The 19018-nt window shown below is 40.9% G+C and overlaps 1 protein-coding gene across 1 annotated transcript in view; it reads right to left on the bottom strand.

Moving 5' to 3' along the window:
* DPP6 (dipeptidyl peptidase like 6) overlaps positions 1-19018 on the bottom strand; it is a gene marked incomplete at both ends in the record, with an annotated part of 1069187 nt that overhangs the window by 1037963 nt on the left and 12206 nt on the right. The gene's annotated exons all lie outside the window — the stretch shown is intronic.

Here is a 19018-nt window from a genome sequence, read left to right as displayed (position 1 = left end):
TGTATATGTATAGCTGATTCACTTTGTTATACAGCAGAAACTAACACACCATTGTAAAGCAGTTATACTTCAATACAGATGTTAAAAAAATAAGGTAATTATTGATAGGTAAAAAAATAATAATAAAATAAAATGCAGGTCCTAATTTATAGTGAAGGATGTCTTAGGTTAAAATTTTGTCTTGTTTTGTTCTTCAACCTACTAAGGTTCATTACTTAATTAACGGAAGGGTCCAACCTGGGTCACAATGTCCTCCCCCATTGAAATATGCTCGAGAAACATGCAGTAGAACAATCGTGCAGCCAGTACTACGTGTGGACTGGGGACAGAGTTCCAGGTTGCCTACTTCCTACTCGCTTTCCACTCTTTGCTCCCAGGGCTAGTGACTGCAGTGGTTCTCCATGGGGGAGATACCACCCCTAACTGGAGTGTTTTGAAAACCTCTGAGAGTATTTTTAATTAGGGATGCTACTGGCTTTTAATAAATTGGTAAAAATTATGCTAACTGTTCTTCAACACACAGGTCAATTCTACAAAACAAAATTGTCCCACATCCTCTGTGAATTTCAAATGCCCCAGTAGATGGAATCTACTGTGGATGGTATATTTTCAATACTTTAGTACCCCTGTGAACTGACTGTTCATATGTTCAAAATTCATAGGTTAAAACCTAATCCCCAGATGATGGTGTTAGGAGGTGGGGTCTTTGGGGGTGATTAGGTCATGAGGGTGGGGCCCTCATGAATGAGATTAGTGCCTTTATAAAAGAGACCCAGAGAGCTCCCTCCTCCCTTCTGCCCCGTGAGGCCACAGTGACAAGACAGACTCCTGTGAGCCAGGAAGGGGCCCTCACCAGACACCAAATCTGCCGGTGCCTTGATCTTGGACTTCCCAGCTTCCAGACTGTGAGACATTATTTTTTTTTGTTTAAAAGTCACCCACCCTATGGTATTTTTGTTATAGCAGCCTAAATAGACTGAGATGAGTGCATAGTTATCATGGAAATGTTTTACAAGAAGTTACATAAATGTACAAACATTTGAGAGAATATTATTGTGGAGAGGGATGATTCAATGGATTAAAGATACTGTCTTGAGTAATTGAATAATTTATTCACTCCATACCTCTACTTAATGCATTGTAAAATTTTCAGTGTCATAGTTAGTAGAAAAGTGATAGCAGATGCTATACAAAAGCATGTGGACCCAGTTGCCATGATGTAAGAGAGGAGATTTGAGACTCCTTCTGGGAGACTTAAAATCAAATACAATTACGTTGATGAAGTCACATGAAAGGCAGGGATCTCATTGAATTTCATTAATAAAGGTGATTTTTAAAAATATTTCATATTATTGCTAACTTACACATCTTAAAACTTACATAGCATAATGATATAAACTTATGAAAATTAGCTACTGTAATATTTATTTGTTTGGGGATTAGCTGATATTTCTCCTATCCTCCTCAGATAATACCCTCAGAAGTTTACACAAATTCTCTACGGGTGCCTGTGTTATAATTTTTCCAGTTGACCTGCAAAAAGCATTGTATATTATTATCTTCAAGATCTTTTTAAGTTGTGGAGAACTGATTCACACCTGGACTTTTAGAAGAATTTCCTAACAGTAAATATATTTTCAATGACAGTTGTCACTGTGCCATCCCATGTCACAACAAAGGCAATTATGTTGACATGACACTTGTAAATAAATCTCAGCTCTTCTGTGAAAACACTCTCTCATTATTTCCATTTCAACAGTTTATAATTTTCCAAGGTGTGTTATCTCCACCTCAATTAAGGTTATTTTCTTCTTTGTCTCATCAATACAAATAATGCTTACTAGTTATTGTTTACTGTAGCATTACTTTTTACACTAGCACCCACCTGTACCTGTGCATTTTGTTTTCATGTACTTCTTGTAAAGAATAGCTTCTGATGATCTCATTTCTCTTAAATCCACTGTTATTCACTGCAGGTAGATACAAATATTTGACTACTCCATTATGTATGTGGTTATGGTTGCAAGAAATCATTCTCCTTGAGGATACATATTAATATCCTCTTATTTGTCTGTCATATTGGAGAGAGATGATTATATTGATTTTTGAAAATTATGTACATAGGTAGCTTTATTATCTAGGAAATCTATTTTAGGATAGTAAAGGGGACAGTACAAAACATGTTCCTTGTTTGATTGAATCTAAGACACCATTGATTGTAAGACACATTATTTTATGTTAAGACAATTACCACAGACATAGAGGACAGACTGGTGGTTGCCAAGGTGGGGGGTGGGGAAGGAAAGGATTGGGAGTTTGGGATTAGTAGATGCGAGCTATTATATATAGGATAGATGAACAACAGGGTCCTACTCTATAGCACAGGGAACTATATTCAATATTGTGTGATAAACCATAATGGAAAAGAATATGAAAAAGAATATATATACATAAACTGAATCACTCTGCTGTACAGCAGAATTGACACAACATTGTAAATCAACTACACTTCAATAAAAATTTTTTAAAAACACATTGACAAAAACACAGTGCAACTAAAGTATGACACAATGTCTAACCATTACTTGTAATTTTAGACAGAGTGGCATCTTCTGGAGCATCACAGCACTAATGACACAGTATTTCTTAAGAGGTTTCTCCACTATTGTTAGCTAGATTTTCTTCTAAGCACCAGTAACAACACTGGTACTTTCTTACCCGAGGTGTCAACTGAAGATTTTCAGGTAACAACAGGAAGGAACTTGATGGGAATTGAACCCAACACGAGTAGCTACAATAATCCACAGGACTCAAAGTTATAACAGCATGAGCCCCCCTGACCAGGTGCACCACGTACAGGCAATGATGACTGTGTCCCAGGGGCCAGCACTGATTGTGAGATGCCATCATTGCAAAGCACCTGTGATTGCAGAGATGTTGTGAAACAACAGAATAGGGTATAAAGTGGGCAATGAAACGGGTAAATTTCAGAATCACTGAGCTTAATGGGATTCTTCTCACCTGGCTCTTTTTCCAGTGAAACTTCTGCACTTATTAATAATTTGGTCCAGAAAGTCTACAGACCCCCTGATGGATGAAAAGTCTATACTGTCCTCAATTTGCACTGGTCATTCAATTGGTAGCTACAGAATATAGTTCACTAAATGTTACCAATAGGCCAGGGGATCCATGCTTTAAAAGAAAAAAAGTCGCCAAAACACACCCACAAGCTTTAATGGAGTAATACAGCTTTGGGGTTTGGAGATTTAATGTCTATAAAATAGATACTGTGAAATTATTCTCTGAGTCTTAAAGAATTTAATTTTCTTTTTCCTGCCATAAAAGAAAATCAGATGAAAGTATACATAGGTTGGCTAGGCAGCCTGAGGAAGGCCAGTACTGAGCCACTAACATGTCAATAACATTTTTCTTCCTCTCCTGCTCTAGCTCCTAGGGTGTACACTACAGGTTCCCAGAAGGAACACCCTTGCAATTCAGATCACCATTACAGAAAATTAGACAAAACAGATAAGCACACATGAAAACAAAAAGTGTAAATCACTCCCACCTTCAATGTCTAACTATTGATATTTAGTAACCACAGTAAACAAACTTTTTCTGATGTAATTTTGACATATTATTGTATAGTTTTTTAAAACAAAAATGGAACACTTTTCTCAGTTGAGTTGACTATGTTGCATCATGCATAAAGACACCATCTCTAGAGAATGGCTGTTTAGGTTTGGATATTGCTTGGTTTTTTGTTTTTTGATTTTTTCAGTTACAATGAACCTGTCTTTACAAACATTTTTGTAAATTTATCTAATTATTTTTTCAAAACACATTTCTAAAAGAAAAAAATTCTCCCCCAGAGTTTTGTGTACATAGTTCCAAATTCATTTCTAGAGTGTTTGTATACATTTGTACTTCCGTAAGCAGCGGTGAGACTTTGTTCCTTTGCTGAAAAGAACACTGGATTTAAAAGATTGATCTTTCCAAGCTTATAGATCAAAATAGTAGCCTCATTTTAATTTATATATATTTTAATTACTAGGGATACGGAGATCTCTAGATGCTTTTGTTATCTGAAATGTTATTTTGTGAATTAGTTAACATTATTTACATATTTTTACCGTGTTCATATTTGCATTGATATATAACTGCTCATGTACTTAGATTAATGCTTTCAACCAGCATTGTTAGTCATATACCATGAATACTACTAAAGAAAGAGTTAATATAAAAAGACTGAAGTATGAATTTTGCAAAAGAGAAGTAAAAATGATAAATGTCTGGCAAGAGCCCTCAAGCGAACCAACTGAAAACCTATGAGTCGTGGTCCAGTAGATGGCTGATTACAAAATAAATGTACAGACGTCAGTGTGCCCTTAGCAAATATATTCAGTTAGAATACGAAATGGATACATGTTTACGTGACAAACAATAATAAATATTTAGGTACTTAAATATTTAATCCTACATATTTGTTTTTTATTCCTACATGAAGAAAACAATCAAGTTCTACTAAAGACTGAAAAACACTTTTAAAAATGAAGAGATACAGCACCTATTTCTCAATGAGAAAACTCAAACTTAGAAATGCATTAGAATTATAGATCGATTTGCAGGGCATGCCCACCATACATTAAAAATAAAACTTTTTCAAAATTAAAAAAAAAACATATCATAGTAAATTTGGAAAAATTGAAAACATGGGAAGACACCTGGTAAATGATTGAAAAAAGATTAATAAATAGACAAGAAGGGAAATAAGGGGGATGAAATTGTCCCTACAAAATACTAAAATTGTGTATATTTAATTCAACCAACAAATATATATTCAAACCCCATAAGCCAAACCCTGTTCTAGGCAATTGGGATGGGTCAACGAACAGAGCCCTGCCCTCAGGAAGCTTTCAGTCTAGCAATTGGCCAAACAGCGTGCTGTGTTAGAACAGACAGACAAAGGGACCTGAGGAGAAGACACAGACAGATGCAAGCACAGAGAGATGTGGGTTTGTGATAAGCCATGATAACCAGCTGCTTGCTCCTTACCAAGCCTCCCTCCTGCCTTCCTGGGGATCTAAGTTTATTCCAATTCCCAGCTGCTCATTTTCCACAGATTGGAAAACAAATCAACCAACAAAGCAAACAAAAAACAAGAGCAACAATGGTAACGAGAGGTGACCAAAAAGCCCTGAAGTCTACTTTTGACTACTGTGGATTTATTATTTAGATTTCTGGATTCCCTGTGAGTTAGAGGTAGTTAGAACTTCATGCTCATCCCCCTATGCTGGGTGATTGAGAATTAGTTATACGCCAAGAAGATTTTATCATTCAATAATTAGAGATGCTTATTCAGTCTTCAATTTTGGTCTGATATTTCAGGAGTTAACTTTAAATTATTTTATTCAAATCTAGTAAATATAAATGAAATTTATATCAACTTCCCACCATTCTCTACCTGCCTGTTCCCTGTGAAATTCAGCATTTCAGGGAAAAAAACACAGACTTTTTTGGGGTGGCCTATTAATAATGGACCACTAGATCTTTTCAGACTCCTAAATTAAAGCATATCATTAGAACTCCAATGTGCCATCATTTATAGTCAGTGATTTTTATGAGCTTCTCTGCAATTTAACTCTGTGGGTGTTTAAGATTTAAAATGGAAGTCATAAGGCATAGCTTCACCTGAAGTTAAGTCACTCTTATCACAATATATCACCCCAAACTAATTCTCTTCAGAAACAAGAAGAACTCAAATACTGAGGATTATCAAATATCTCCCTTGCAAACAACTTGACTCTTCTCAATGACATAAAAGATGACAGCATGAATGCTAGCTAAATATTAATGAACAAGGTAGAATCAGTTCTGGGAATTCAAAAGTAATATTCTTTACCATTTTTACTATCATTAATTCCAAATTCAGAACCTCCATCTTCTACAATTAAATTCATGCTAAATACAGAAGTGCATACTTTTGTTTCCAGATTGATGAATTAGGATTTGCAACACAGGCTAGATTACATGATGGCAATGTTCTTTGCAAAATGCTGATTACACATTTATTAGACTTGTTGACACACTTTAATTACACATGCCATACTAGATGAGCAGAGAAAACTAGGAAAACCTACTTAATTTACTCACTGAGCACTAACTGTAACTTCTCACATGCTTTTATATTTCAAGAGGAACGACAAACTAACATTTATAGAACTACTGTGTTCCAGGCACTGTACTATGTGTTTACACACACATTATGGATTCTTTTCCTTAAAAAAATATGATCATGTGATTCGTCCATGTTGCTGCATGTCACTATGGCTCATTCTTTTACATTGTTTTATAGTATTCCAGTGTATGAAAAATCTCACCATGTATTTATCCAGTCTACTCTGATGTCCATCAAAGTTGTTCCCAGTTCAGGGCTCTGATAAGAAGATTGCTATGAATATTCTTGTACATGTCTTTTGGTGCATATGTGTGTGCTTAGGAACGAAATTACTGGGTGGTAGGGTCTGGTCATGGTCGGCTTTAGTATACAGTGGTAGTTTCTCAAAATAGCTGTACTAATTTACATTCCTATCATCAGAGTATTCAAGTTCCTATTGCCATTTTAACTTTCTAACAGTGTTTGGGAGTAAAAGCTGATAAACATACAATGTCAACTTCCACATCTTTACAGCTTCCACATCTTTACAGCTTCCATATCTTTACAACTTCCATATCTTTATATCCAATATAGATTTTATGACTTGCCCAAAATTATAGTTGGATGCGGTTAAAAAGAAAAGCTTATTATCACACTAAGTGAAGTAAGTCACACAGAGAAAGACAAAAAGACAAATATCATATGATATCGCTTATATGTGGCATCTGAAAAAATGATACAAATGAACTTATTTACAGAACAGAAACAGACTCACCGAATTAGGAAACAAACTTATGATTACCAAAGGGGAAAGTGGGAGGGATGAATTAGGAATTGGGGATTAACAGATACACACGACTATATACAAAATAGATAAACAACAAGGACCTACTGTATAGCACAGGGAACTATACTCAATATTTTGTAAGAACCTGTAAGGGAAAAGAATCTGAAAAAGAATATATACATATATATATAATACGAGATATATATATATATATATATATATATATATATATATCTGAATCACACTGCTGTATACCTGAAACAACACTGTAGATCAACTCTACCTCGATAAAAATCAATTAATTAATTATTTTAAAAAAGAAAATCAAGTACAGAGAATTCTAAAAGAGAAAATAATAATACACAAGATGACACCTCTAGTTTGGGCACTGTCACTAGCAGATGATGGAGTAATGCTTTTAAAGTTGAAAGTAAAAATAACTTTCAACCTAGAGTACTTAGGCCAGCCAAATTATTAATCATGAGTGAAGGCAAAATTAAAGATGTTCCTACCTTAAAGGACTCAAAGTTCACCTCCCACACACTCTTCCTCAGGTTTTGAGTTTTAGTAAAAAGATTCCCCAAGTGAAAAAGATGTGATTTATGGTAAACAGGGGATCAACCAAACAGAGCAGTGAGAAGAAGCCTCAGAATAGCAGCTGGGCACCAGGCCTAGGAGCCCAGCCTGAAGCCAGGGATGGAGGCCTTGGGGGGCAGGGGGATGTTTTTAACCCTCAAGGAGACCAAAAAAAAAAGAAGCTTACCAGTCAGAAACACCTGACTGTATACCTGCCCTGTGCCTCGCCCTGTGCTCTGTGAACACGTCTGGAATATACCCTGCATGCTAAGTTCTACGTGCTGCATAAAAGGTTCTATGGGTTTCCCAGCTTCATCTTCAGTGCGATTCAGATGAGCAGGTAAAGACAAGCAAGGGCTTCCTGAACCTGCAGGTGTCACTGAAACCGAGCAGGACCCTGTGGGGCTCTTGGACACAAAAGCCTTTCTGTGTCCCCTGTTTCTTGATTACAGGAAACAGGCTTCATTCAGCCTCTGTGACCTTCCCTGAGTTTCAGAGGGCAGGTTCAAACAGTGGCTAATCAAGGAAGCGAGGGGATGCAGAGACAAGGGAAGAGCAGTCAAGAAACAATAGTACAGGAGGACTTCCCTGGTGGCGCAGTGGTTAAGAATCCGACTGCCAATGCAGGGGACATGGGTTCGAGCCCTGGTCCAGGAAGATCCCACATGCCGCAGAGCAACTAAACCCGTGCGCCACAACTACGGAGCCTGTGCTCTAGAGCCCACGAGCCACAACTACTGAGCCCACGTGCCACAACTACTGAAGTCCACGCACCTAGAGCCCGTGCTCCACAACAAGAGAAGCCACCACAGTGAGAAGCCCGTGCGCCACAACCAAGAGTAGCCCCTGCTCGCCGCAATGAAGACCCAACACAGCCAAAAATATATATATAAATTAATTTTTTTTAAAAAGAAACAATAGTACAGCCTTGGGGCAGGGTTCAGGTTTCCCCTCAAAGGATACACATAGCAATATCTTTGAGCTGTTTTGCAGATTCTGAAGCTCCCACCAGGCGGGAGAAGTTAACTGTCTGCTGCCCACAAGCACACAGACCCCAGACCAGTTGGAACCAGAAGGCTGGTGATGCTGACTCCCGCTTACCTCACCACCAACCAATCAGAAGAATGTCCGCAAGCTGACCGCCCTCTTTGAACCATTCCTATAAAACTCCCCATGACCCGCTCCAGGGCGGGACACGCAGTTTGGAGGGCATTAGTCCGCTGTGGCCCGCCTTTGCCTGGCAAATCAATAAAGCTGTTCTTTTCTACTTCACCCAAAACTCTGTCTCCGAATGTCAGTACCAGGGTTCAGAGGCCGAATTTCGGCTACATCACCTGCAGGCAAGGTGCACGTTTCAGCAAGTTCCGCAGAGCAGGGCAGCAGTGGGGCTGTCTACAAGGCGCCCACGTGGTGCTGAAGCTCCAGGCTCAGTTCTGTCCTCCGGGTGTTAGTTCTCTCTTTTGCGTCTGGGACCTTGACCAACTGCAGGGTCTGTAGACCAAGGTTAGTCACAGACCGGGTAGAGAAATGCACACGGCCAGGCATGACTCTGGCTCCGCACACACCAAGGGCGCAGGTCAAGAGCTCATTTTATTGCACATAATAGTAGTAAACACACCTTAAAAGGGGGCAAACACTAATGGGAGTTTGAGCTCACACAACTACATGCTGAATCCCACCTGAGCAGTGAATTTCTCCACGGTCTGTTGAAGGCTGTAGCGCTATCTCAGATTCCCGGGGAAGGTCCTGCCGTTCGACATGGTTGGGTCATGCCTACCATGACCTGGGCAATGTCACAGACTCACTGGTTAGGCCTGAGTTCCTGGAGCTGGTCGCTTTGTATTATTCTTATTGGTTTAGATGAATCATGGTCCACCCAATAGATGGGGATGGGACTAAACCCTCCCAAAGAGCACGGTGCCTGTGAAGAAGATTATGGGGGAGAAAACTGGTGTCTACCACAGTGATCCTGACTGTCCCTTGAATAGTCAATATTAAATGTGAGATGCATATGAGTAGGTTCATGTGTGTATTTCTCTGGGTAGCGGGCCTATGGCTTTCTTCAGATTATTATAATAGCTTGTGACCTTAAAATAGGGATTACTGCTTTATCACCTGATTACATATCTTGATATATGAGAAAACCATTAATCACATCTTATAAATTAGGTTAAAATTCAAATACCCTTAAGATGACTGAGGCAGCTAAACTTATTTTCAACAAGTGTCATCTCCGTCTTTGTAGAGGCAGATTCTGAGGCAGATCACAGGGGAGGGGACTTTCCTGTGCCCTCAAATCACCTCCCACCTCCAGGACGCAGCGAGCAGGGCTGCCTTCTTCCCTGAGAGATGCCCAGGGAAGCACAAGAGCTCTCAATGGGCACATGAGTCTGCAGAGCCTGGTTTTCCTTAAGTGGACCGACTTGATGGAGGGGATAGAGCTGGGAGCCATGTGCACAGGGACTGCGCCTGGTCCCCGAGGGTCCGCACGCCCATCCCTCCCCACCTGTCAGCCCGCTGGCAGGCCCCGTGAGCAGGACACCTTCCCTGGCTGATCACTTCCGGCCCACGTCTGCCTCTGCTCTGCCTGAACGGCCTTCCCTGCAGCCCTGGGGGATTTTGATCCAGGATTAATGAAGGATTCAAGCAAGTTGCTAGGCTATTTCTCATCTTGGACCAAAACCTCAGGACTCTAAAGTGATGGGTGGCTCATCCAGGGCCTGCGGAAGACTTCAGTCTGTACAGGCGAATTGAGACATGGACCCAGAAGTAGTCATAATGCTTCATGATCCTGACTGGCACAGATAATTCATTAATCTGCACTAAAAACTCTCTTCTAAAACAATTCAGGGAGGATGCCTAAGTACATAAAATGGTCCAGGCCTCATCAGTGTCTCTCTCACAAATGTCTTAGGAAAGGATTGTAATAAATATGACAGGGAAATTTATCATGGCCATCATTGCTCATTTTTTTCTCTTTTATTCCTTCTCTAGCGTTAGGAACTATATTTCTTTCCTTTCCTCTGAATCCAAGATTATGAGGAGACATCAGGTTATGATCCATCCCATGGGGAAACATCTTTGTTTCAATGCACCTTTTTGCATCAAAATCCAAATGGAAACCTAGAGGACCAGTTGGTAGAATTAATCAACCTAAAAATCCTATTTTGTCCACGACCACACATCCCTCTCGATTTACCACCAATTTGGATTCTCACTTCATCCTTCTTATCAGCAGACTTGGGAGAGAACTGGTCCTCATTTTCTACGCCCATATTCTCAGGGTTATTCACTCTTATTTGTCCCAAGGCTGCCACCCTCATCATTTTTGTGTCTGTTCAAGCTTTGCCCAAGCATATTCCTCAGAACCCAAGGTCTAAGGGATGTGAGTGGGTCTAACAACATCCCTTATATTGTTAGATAATAATACTTGTCTAATGAATAAATACCTATTATGTGCTGTGGATTGTATTTGTATAACTGGCTCCAAGTAGATCTCACTCCTGATTTCATGAAGTTGATTATCAAAGGGCTATTTGAAAATAAAAACCTACTCATAGCTGAAGAATTTTGGAAACACTGAATTTGTTTTTAAAAACGGGTTCTGTAGTGAGGCCTTTCTAAAACTCATTACTGTGCTCACATATACTGTTAATTTCAAGAAGACTGACCACCCCACAGACTTATGGAATCTTGGTATCATTTCTTTGTCTGGGGGTGAGTCCACAGGTGTGCTCTGTAGGGGTGCAGTTCCAGCAATGCCATTTTCTTGGTTTGCAAGACACAGTATTCTTTGGATTCACTGCTTCTCTTCTCTAAACCGTCATGCTCAGTTTCCATAAATGCTCCTTTCTCTGTCTGCACTTTTTTAACGATAACCAGTTTCACACTTTTCTTCATACACTCTTCTCTGTAATCCTTAAGCTCCTGTTTAAAAACTCTTCATTTTTAAACAGTTTTAGTCTAACAAAAAAGTTGCAAATATAGGAGTGAATTCCTGTGTACCCTGATGTTAACATCCATACAGCAATAGTACAAGCAGCAAAATCAGGAAATTAATATTGCTCCAATACTCTGAACTAAAGAATGTGTTGTATTTCCCCGGCTTTTTCATAAAGGTCCTTTTTCTGTTGCAGGATCCAATCTCGGATCCGAAGTGGCTTGAGTTATCACCCATGAGATAACTTCTTCTTGTTCCAGAGAGTGTGAACCTTCCCCCTCCCCCCTTAAAGCTGCCCCAAGGGGCCTTCATGGCTCCCACCCACCTGCACTTAACCTCCACCAAATCACCAACTGTTCAGGCTGAATTCTTCCTACTGGAATCTGAAGCATCAGAATCAAGTAAGTAAGTGTTCACATCCTTTTTTTTTTAATTAATTTTTATTGGAGTATAGTTGATTTACAATGTTGTGTTAGTTTCTGCTGTACAGCAAAGTGATTCAGTTATACACATACATATATCCACTCTTTTTTAGATTCTACTGAAGCCCAGATCTGCATCTTAGTGGACGTGGGGCCACAGGCACGTTACTTAACATCTCTGAGTCCTTGCAAGAGCACCTCGGAGGACCACTGTGAGGGTTAAGTGAAAGAAATACACTCCTGGCACACAGTTTTCTATCTTCTCATCCACAGAGAAACCGTCCTCCTTTTCTTGCCTAATCACTGCCTAATCACGAGGAATACTTCCTCCTTTTCCAAACTGCTGCACTTTACCAAAAGAAATGAAAAATTCCTGGTCCACCATAAAGTACTTTCTTTATTTCTAACTGTATTTTCACAGCTGTTGAGATATTGCTTTATTGATCGTGGATTAACTTTCTAGTCTATTTCCCATAATACCACACCCAGATCCAAATAATTGTTTTTCTCCTGCGACCCTAATTCCATTACCAGTTTTCTAACTTTGAATCTTCCACTTCAGATATTGAAAGCCATTTAGATGATAAAAAGAGCTCACATTGCCTCAGTTTTTACTCACCGACACACCCATCACCACCCAGGGGCTGCCTTCATACCCCTCCACGAAACATCCGTTCCGGGTATCCATTTTACGTGAAACACAACACAAATGGATGTATATGGCGCCCTCAAAGCAACAGTGCTGCAAAGGGATCTTCAATGGGGAGTAACGTAAATTTAAAAATTTGTAGTCTCTGACAGATTTGTCTGGAATAAGACTTCAAAGTCTCCCATAATATCGAATCCATATATGTAGAGCTTTTCTCACTTTTTGGAAAGTTGGGTAAGGCATAAATTTTACACTCGAATCTTCCATCTTCAGACTTGCCTTCAGTGCAGCAATTTACTCAATCTAGCCCTTAAAATAAAAGCTATAATTTAACAAGTAGATTTTTTTTTTTTTAAAAAAGGGTATTTTTCTGCTCTCCTGGATAAATGGAAACAGTTGCCTCACTCCAGTATGTGGATGTACCAAGTAGGAATTTCTAGACTTCTTAAGCTTACTTATAACGCCTGCTCACCCCCTCCTCCTTCCTCTTTTCCAGCTAGTCAATGTCATAGTGACATTTCCTTGTTTGTAATAACACATAATTTAAAGATTTTGACTGGGTCATTTTGCCTTTTCCATCAGTCTTTTTCTCGACTCTCCTTAATTTAACACCTCTACGATCCGGGAGAGGGCACGTGACATGACAGCTGAGAGCTCCTCCAAGGATCCTGCAAATTATGACGTGGATCCTGATGCGTCTAGAATTAAAATAGATACTTTAAGAGGACAGGAGCTAGTTAGAAAGATTAAGGGGTTTCGATAATGTCCTGGTGAGCTATAACTTACAGAGAACAGGAAGTTTTACTGACGCAGAACCACTAAAATGTGTGAGAAAGGAAATAGAGGTTTTCTTTGCCTATATTTCTTGGCCTGTTTCTTCAAAAAACTTCATTGTTTTATAACGAGATAGTTTATAACTCTCTTGCTCTACTGATCTGACTGGATTTTGGAAGGGTTGCCTCTCTGAACCCTAGTCAAACTCAGAGACGAGAAACTCAGCACACGTGGATATTATGGAATTTATTATTTTCACTTAGGAAATCAACAGCATTCATCAATAAAGCTTTGCTAAAGACACTTTAAAAAAAACCTGGTGGAGGGCTTCCCTGGTGGTGCAGTGGTTAAGAATCCGCCTGCCAGTGCAGGGGATACGGGTTCGAGCCCTGCCGGGAAGATCCCACATGCCGCGGAGCAACTAAGCCCATGCACCACAACTACTGAGCCTGAGCTCTAGAGCCTGCGAGCCACAACTACTGAGCCCGCGTGCCACAACTCCTGAGACTGTGCTCTAGAGCCCGCGAGCCACAACTCCTGAAGCCTGGGTGCCTAGAGCCCGTGCTCTGCAACAAGAGAAGCCACCGCAATGAGAAGCCCGTGCACCGCAAGGAAGAGTAGCCTCCACTCGCTGCAACTAGAGAAAGCCTGCGTGGAGCAACGAAGACCCAGTGCAGCCAAAATAAATAAATTTTAAAAAAAATACCCTTTAAAAAAAAAACTTGGTGGATCCCTCACTATTTGGATCCACTCTCCTATCACCAAAGTTCTTCTGCATTGTCATCAAATATTTACTGGCCATGAACTAAGGGCAAGGTTCTAGCTCCTGTTCCAGGAATAAAAATATATGGAAAAATACAGAGCTGGCTCCCAAGATTTTTTTAATAATATAGCGGAGTAGACAAGCACAAAATATATTTAGAAATAGAATATCAGTATTGTCTAGGCCCCTGGAGATCACCTAACCCAATAAACTCTTCAATAAAAGTGGCTAAACATGGAAATGCTGATCCCTTGGTCACGGCCACAAAGCCAGCTGAGAGCCTAGCTGACCACGGGAAGCCCATTCCTTTCTCTCCTATTTCAATCCTCCTCTCCAAATGAAGGGCACCACAACTTCTAATCACAGATCAAAGAAATGAGGGACCACTATGTGCAAACTACGACAAAGATCCTTTTCCCAAAATGAAAGACTTCCAGTGATTTGTCACAATTACATACCAAATGCATCACTTAATACGTGATGCATTACTCAGGAAAGCAATGGAGCCTGGCTACTCAAAGTGTGCTCTGAGGGGAGAAACTACCAGAGCAGGACGAGAAGATGATGATATCGGAAGTGGACAGCTGACCCAAGAGGCTGGACCAGGCCTGTATACAAAAAAAATGGGTGCTCTGAGAATGAGTAGCAACAGCAGCACTGGGGGGCTTTCTAAGAAATGCAGAATCCCGGGCCCCACCCCAGAACCACTCAATCAGAATATGCGTTCTTACGAGAATGCCTAGGTGAGGACTGTGCAGAGCAAGGTTTGAGAAGCACCACGGCAGAGGGCACGTTAGCATGAAGGGTGAATTTGCCAAGAGTTCCCACTTTCCTCGGATACACATGAACACATAAGCAACCTCCATACTTAATGAGTAAAGAAAATGGAAACTTTCCATTTTGGAGAGGCTGCCTGTGTTCTTTGGATAAAGCACCACCTCAAGCGAAGTGCTGTGTCCTCCACTGCCCAGCAGAAACCCCAGCACTTCCGTGAATCCTTTCCAAATCACAGAAGCCAAGATACATCCTCTCAATACACACACTGCACTTACGGAGCATCACCCTTTACACATATCCCCAACTGCCCGTGTTCTCAGAGATGTAAGATAACCCCAAGTAGAAAGACAACCAAGCTTAACAGTATCTTCCTAACTCGGTTTCAGCTGAGGCACCAAAAGTTAAGAACTGTAATGATGGTAGCCAAGCATCCCTACAGCCTAAAGGGTCTGTTAGACTATTAATACAGGAAATGATAAAAGGGTCTGAAATGGATAGCACACAACAGCCATCATCCACCTGAGAGGAAGCTTCCAATACAGAGAGTTGGTGGAATTCTCTGGAATCTCCATCCTTCCAGTGGAGAAGGATGTACAACCGGATGAGGAAAAGGAAAGCTGTTGGTTGTCTCTGAGCACAGAGTTCCCCTCGGGCAGCTTGAAATGGGGCCCCCCGAAGCATAAAGCAGTGGTACCCTGACCCCTCCTGGAAAAATTTAAAATCAAGGAGCTGAACCCCGAGTGCCTCTCAGGCAGCCGGATGTGAAGAGTGAGCAAGCTGTACCAGTAATGGTGATGGGACACGGGATGCTTCTCATGAAACAGAAATGGACCACGTGGGAGGTGGAAGCCAGGAGCCACTTAGCCAGGAGCCCCACCCAACAGAGCAAAGTACCTAGCCCAGGGTGACACCAGGAAGCGTGAAGATAGGGACAGTATCACAGCTGGGGAAGATGCTACAGTCACCCATCAATATCCTGTGTGGGTACATTCAAAGAAAACACCCTGAAAACACCCCACGAAAATAAAGGTCACTTTTGTGCATTTGCCACATCTAGAGCAATCTGTGACCCTCCATATTCGCTCTGCCTTTCCCCTCATCTCTTCTCTGTCTGAACTCAGCCTTGGAGAAGTGACAAATGGGGACTGGTGGGTGCAGAAGAGGAATAAGAAACGTGCCAGGAAGGAGGCCGAGAAGCCGCCCCCCCACCCGTCCCACAGGCTTCTAGACCTCAAACAGGTCAAGCTGAGAGAGAGGAGAAGCCTGTCTTAACCTTATTATAGTAGACTGGCCTGGGCATTTTAACTTCTGAAATCACACTATTTTTTAACAGAAAAGGACCCAGCAAAAGCTAAATAGCTTCACAAATCTGGGTACAAACTAGCCAAAGATTTGTTTCAAAGGCACAGGTGGAAAAAAAAATAAGGTCGTTTCATGAAAGTTCCATGAGTCCAGTGCATTCAGAAGAACACTGGGAATTCATTGAAGAAGGAGGTCGGGTCCAAGGCTTATTGAAGCCCCCAGGTGCTTTACACATTCCACATCATTTTTCCTAGAGCTCATTGGATTGAGAAAAATGTAGAAACCCCCCAAAGTAGCTCAACTTAAAAAGCAAAGCAAAAACAATAATGAACAAATGTATTGTGGATGTAATCTAGATTTTCTGGGCCCCCCTGGGCAGTGGAGACCTTGTCCTGCCCTCATCTTGAACCTAAATGTTACATCAAACGACCCAACTCCAATTGCCACAGAAGAGCCAGGTCTAGCCATATAGCACATCAGTGAGCCCATAGGTTTTCTTGCTACTTCTCTGAAAAGTGAGATACAACACCCAACCTTTCTATTCTGTTCCCCAACGTACATCTCCTGGCCGCCAGCAACGTCATCTTTTTCTGCCTTGTTCCCTTTTATCTCTTGCTGTAAAGCCTCACACATACCCTCTATTTTTCTGATAAGTTCAGCTCTGGCAAGCTCTGTCCACTAATAACCTGGAACGTACCCATTAGAAAGCAATTCAGTGACTTTTGTTTCCCCCTCACTTGTGTCCCTGAGATACAGAGCGAGAATGCAAAGAAGCTTATCAAAAAGTCTGTTCAACCAAAACAGTTCTATTTGGTAGGAATGGGGAGTGGGACTGAGAAACAGGAAATCTTGGTAGTAATTACAGAGTTTTCTTTATTTTCTATCAATTTTACATATTGGACATCTCAGGAGACAGAAGGAGCCTACAAGGAAACAAAGGAGAGTAGAGACAGGCTTCCCGTGAACTGTACCCAGAGAGTCTGAAAGTGAGGCCAGGTCCTCGGAGTCTCAGGGGTCATCATGTCTGTCACCTCTGCTGCTCCCCCCTCCCCTTTCTCCCAAAAGTTATTCTTAGCAGCCCATGACCGTACATGGCTGTCAGAGTCTATGTGATCTTACCTGTGAGCCCTCGGTCCTCGGATGGGCGTCTCTTAGCTCAAATTTCCAAGGGAGTGTTTGACTGGCTCAGCACACCCTGGGGATTTATCCCCCTGGGAGCACGTGGTCAGCCCTGGTCTAAACAGCTGTATCAGGAGAAGGCCAGGTCCTCTGTTTCAAACAGGAGAGGAGGGGCGTGGGCAGGGTTCTACAGGCACAGACCATAAATGGCCCAGGACGCAATGAATAGCATCTCTGGTGCACACAGGTCCAGCTGGCAGTTGACGAGTGAATTAAGAAAGAAATGTTGCACCACCACAAAAGCGGATAGAGCCAGGGAGAAGATGATACACATTGCTTTATTGTTTTTATTTGTTTCAAATTGTGTCCCTCTTGATGATTTCTCAGACTCTTGACTGTTACGCAGAGGAGATGAAGCTGCGGAGTTCCTGTACTGGGAAGAACACGACTCTATTCTCACGGGTTCCAAATAAAAAGCACCAGAAGCCAGTACAGACGATGTTAAGTAATAACTGTCTATTGGAATTCTGTGGGTCCCTTAGTTGTCAAAGATCACAGTTATCAATCAGGGAAGAAGAACAAGTGTGTTGCGCTAAGTCTTGAGTCTGTGTGCTATTTCTATGACCGTAGGACATATGCTATGACCTGGCTAAACACTACTGACCTCTCTTTTCTCTGACCAGCTGCAATCCTGCAATGTGGCTGTACTCATGTTTCACACCCCCTGGTATTTTATGCTGTTGTTTCCTGTCTCATCTGTGAAAATCCTATCTCACTCATAAAAGTAGCAGATTTTTTTTTTAAGAACAGTCAACAAGGAGTCCAATGCCTATGAAATACATAAATAAACCTCAGCACTGAGGAAACAGATAGACTTAGGGGTTGAAACTTACTGAATAACAAAATGCATTACTATTTATTTATACATTTTCAGTTTGAACACATTTTCTTGCTTTCTACCCCCCGCCTTGTGACTACAAGTGCTTTGCCTGTAATCATGGAGCTCCATTTCCTCAGTTTAAAAAAAAAAAAAAGGAGAAATAAAAACTTAGGTATCTACCTTAGTAGCTATTATGAAGATGAAATAAGATACCATTCAGGAAAAAGTTGTGAAAAGTGGAAGGACAGAGAAAGGCATCTCAAACTGTTGATGGCCTCTTCATTTCATTTAGGACCTTCCAGGCTTCAGGCCTCAAGTTTATGTCAGATATTCATAGTGCTTGTTTTTACACTAAAGTGTGAAGGACTCCCACTGGCTTAGAGTTTCCATTGAGTACATTTTACTACAGAAATGCGTTTGATTTCTATGCTCAGGGATGTCTTAATAATGGCAATCACTTTGCCTTGGCTCTTTCTAGGGTTGAAATATCATCAGCAAGTAAGAGCTTGATGGGGCTCTGAAACCTAGTAAATGTCCTCAGTGTTCACATAATGAAAAAAAAAAAAAGGCCCAGAGAGCTGCAGCCACTTCCCTGAGACTCAGTCCAAACAGGAGGCACAGCTCAACCAACTGTGAGATCCACTCATCCTCCTTCTCCCTTAATTCCACATTCCTCCACCGAACGAGTTTTTCCACATCTGAACTCATACATTTGAGATGACTTTAGCAAAGGCCCCATGAATCTTCATCTTTTATTTTATGAAAAATAAAATTAAAAAATATGAACTTGTTCTGCTGCATTCACATTTTGTCAGGTATAATTTTTAATTATCTAGTAATGTCTAAATATCTTATGTCTTCTTAACTGCATT

The sequence above is a fragment of the Mesoplodon bidens genome (genome assembly GCF_964165515.1).
Source record: "Mesoplodon bidens genome assembly, chromosome: 9".
NCBI lineage: Eukaryota > Metazoa > Chordata > Mammalia > Artiodactyla > Ziphiidae > Mesoplodon > Mesoplodon bidens.
This window is presented reverse-complemented; position numbering and strand designations above follow the sequence as displayed.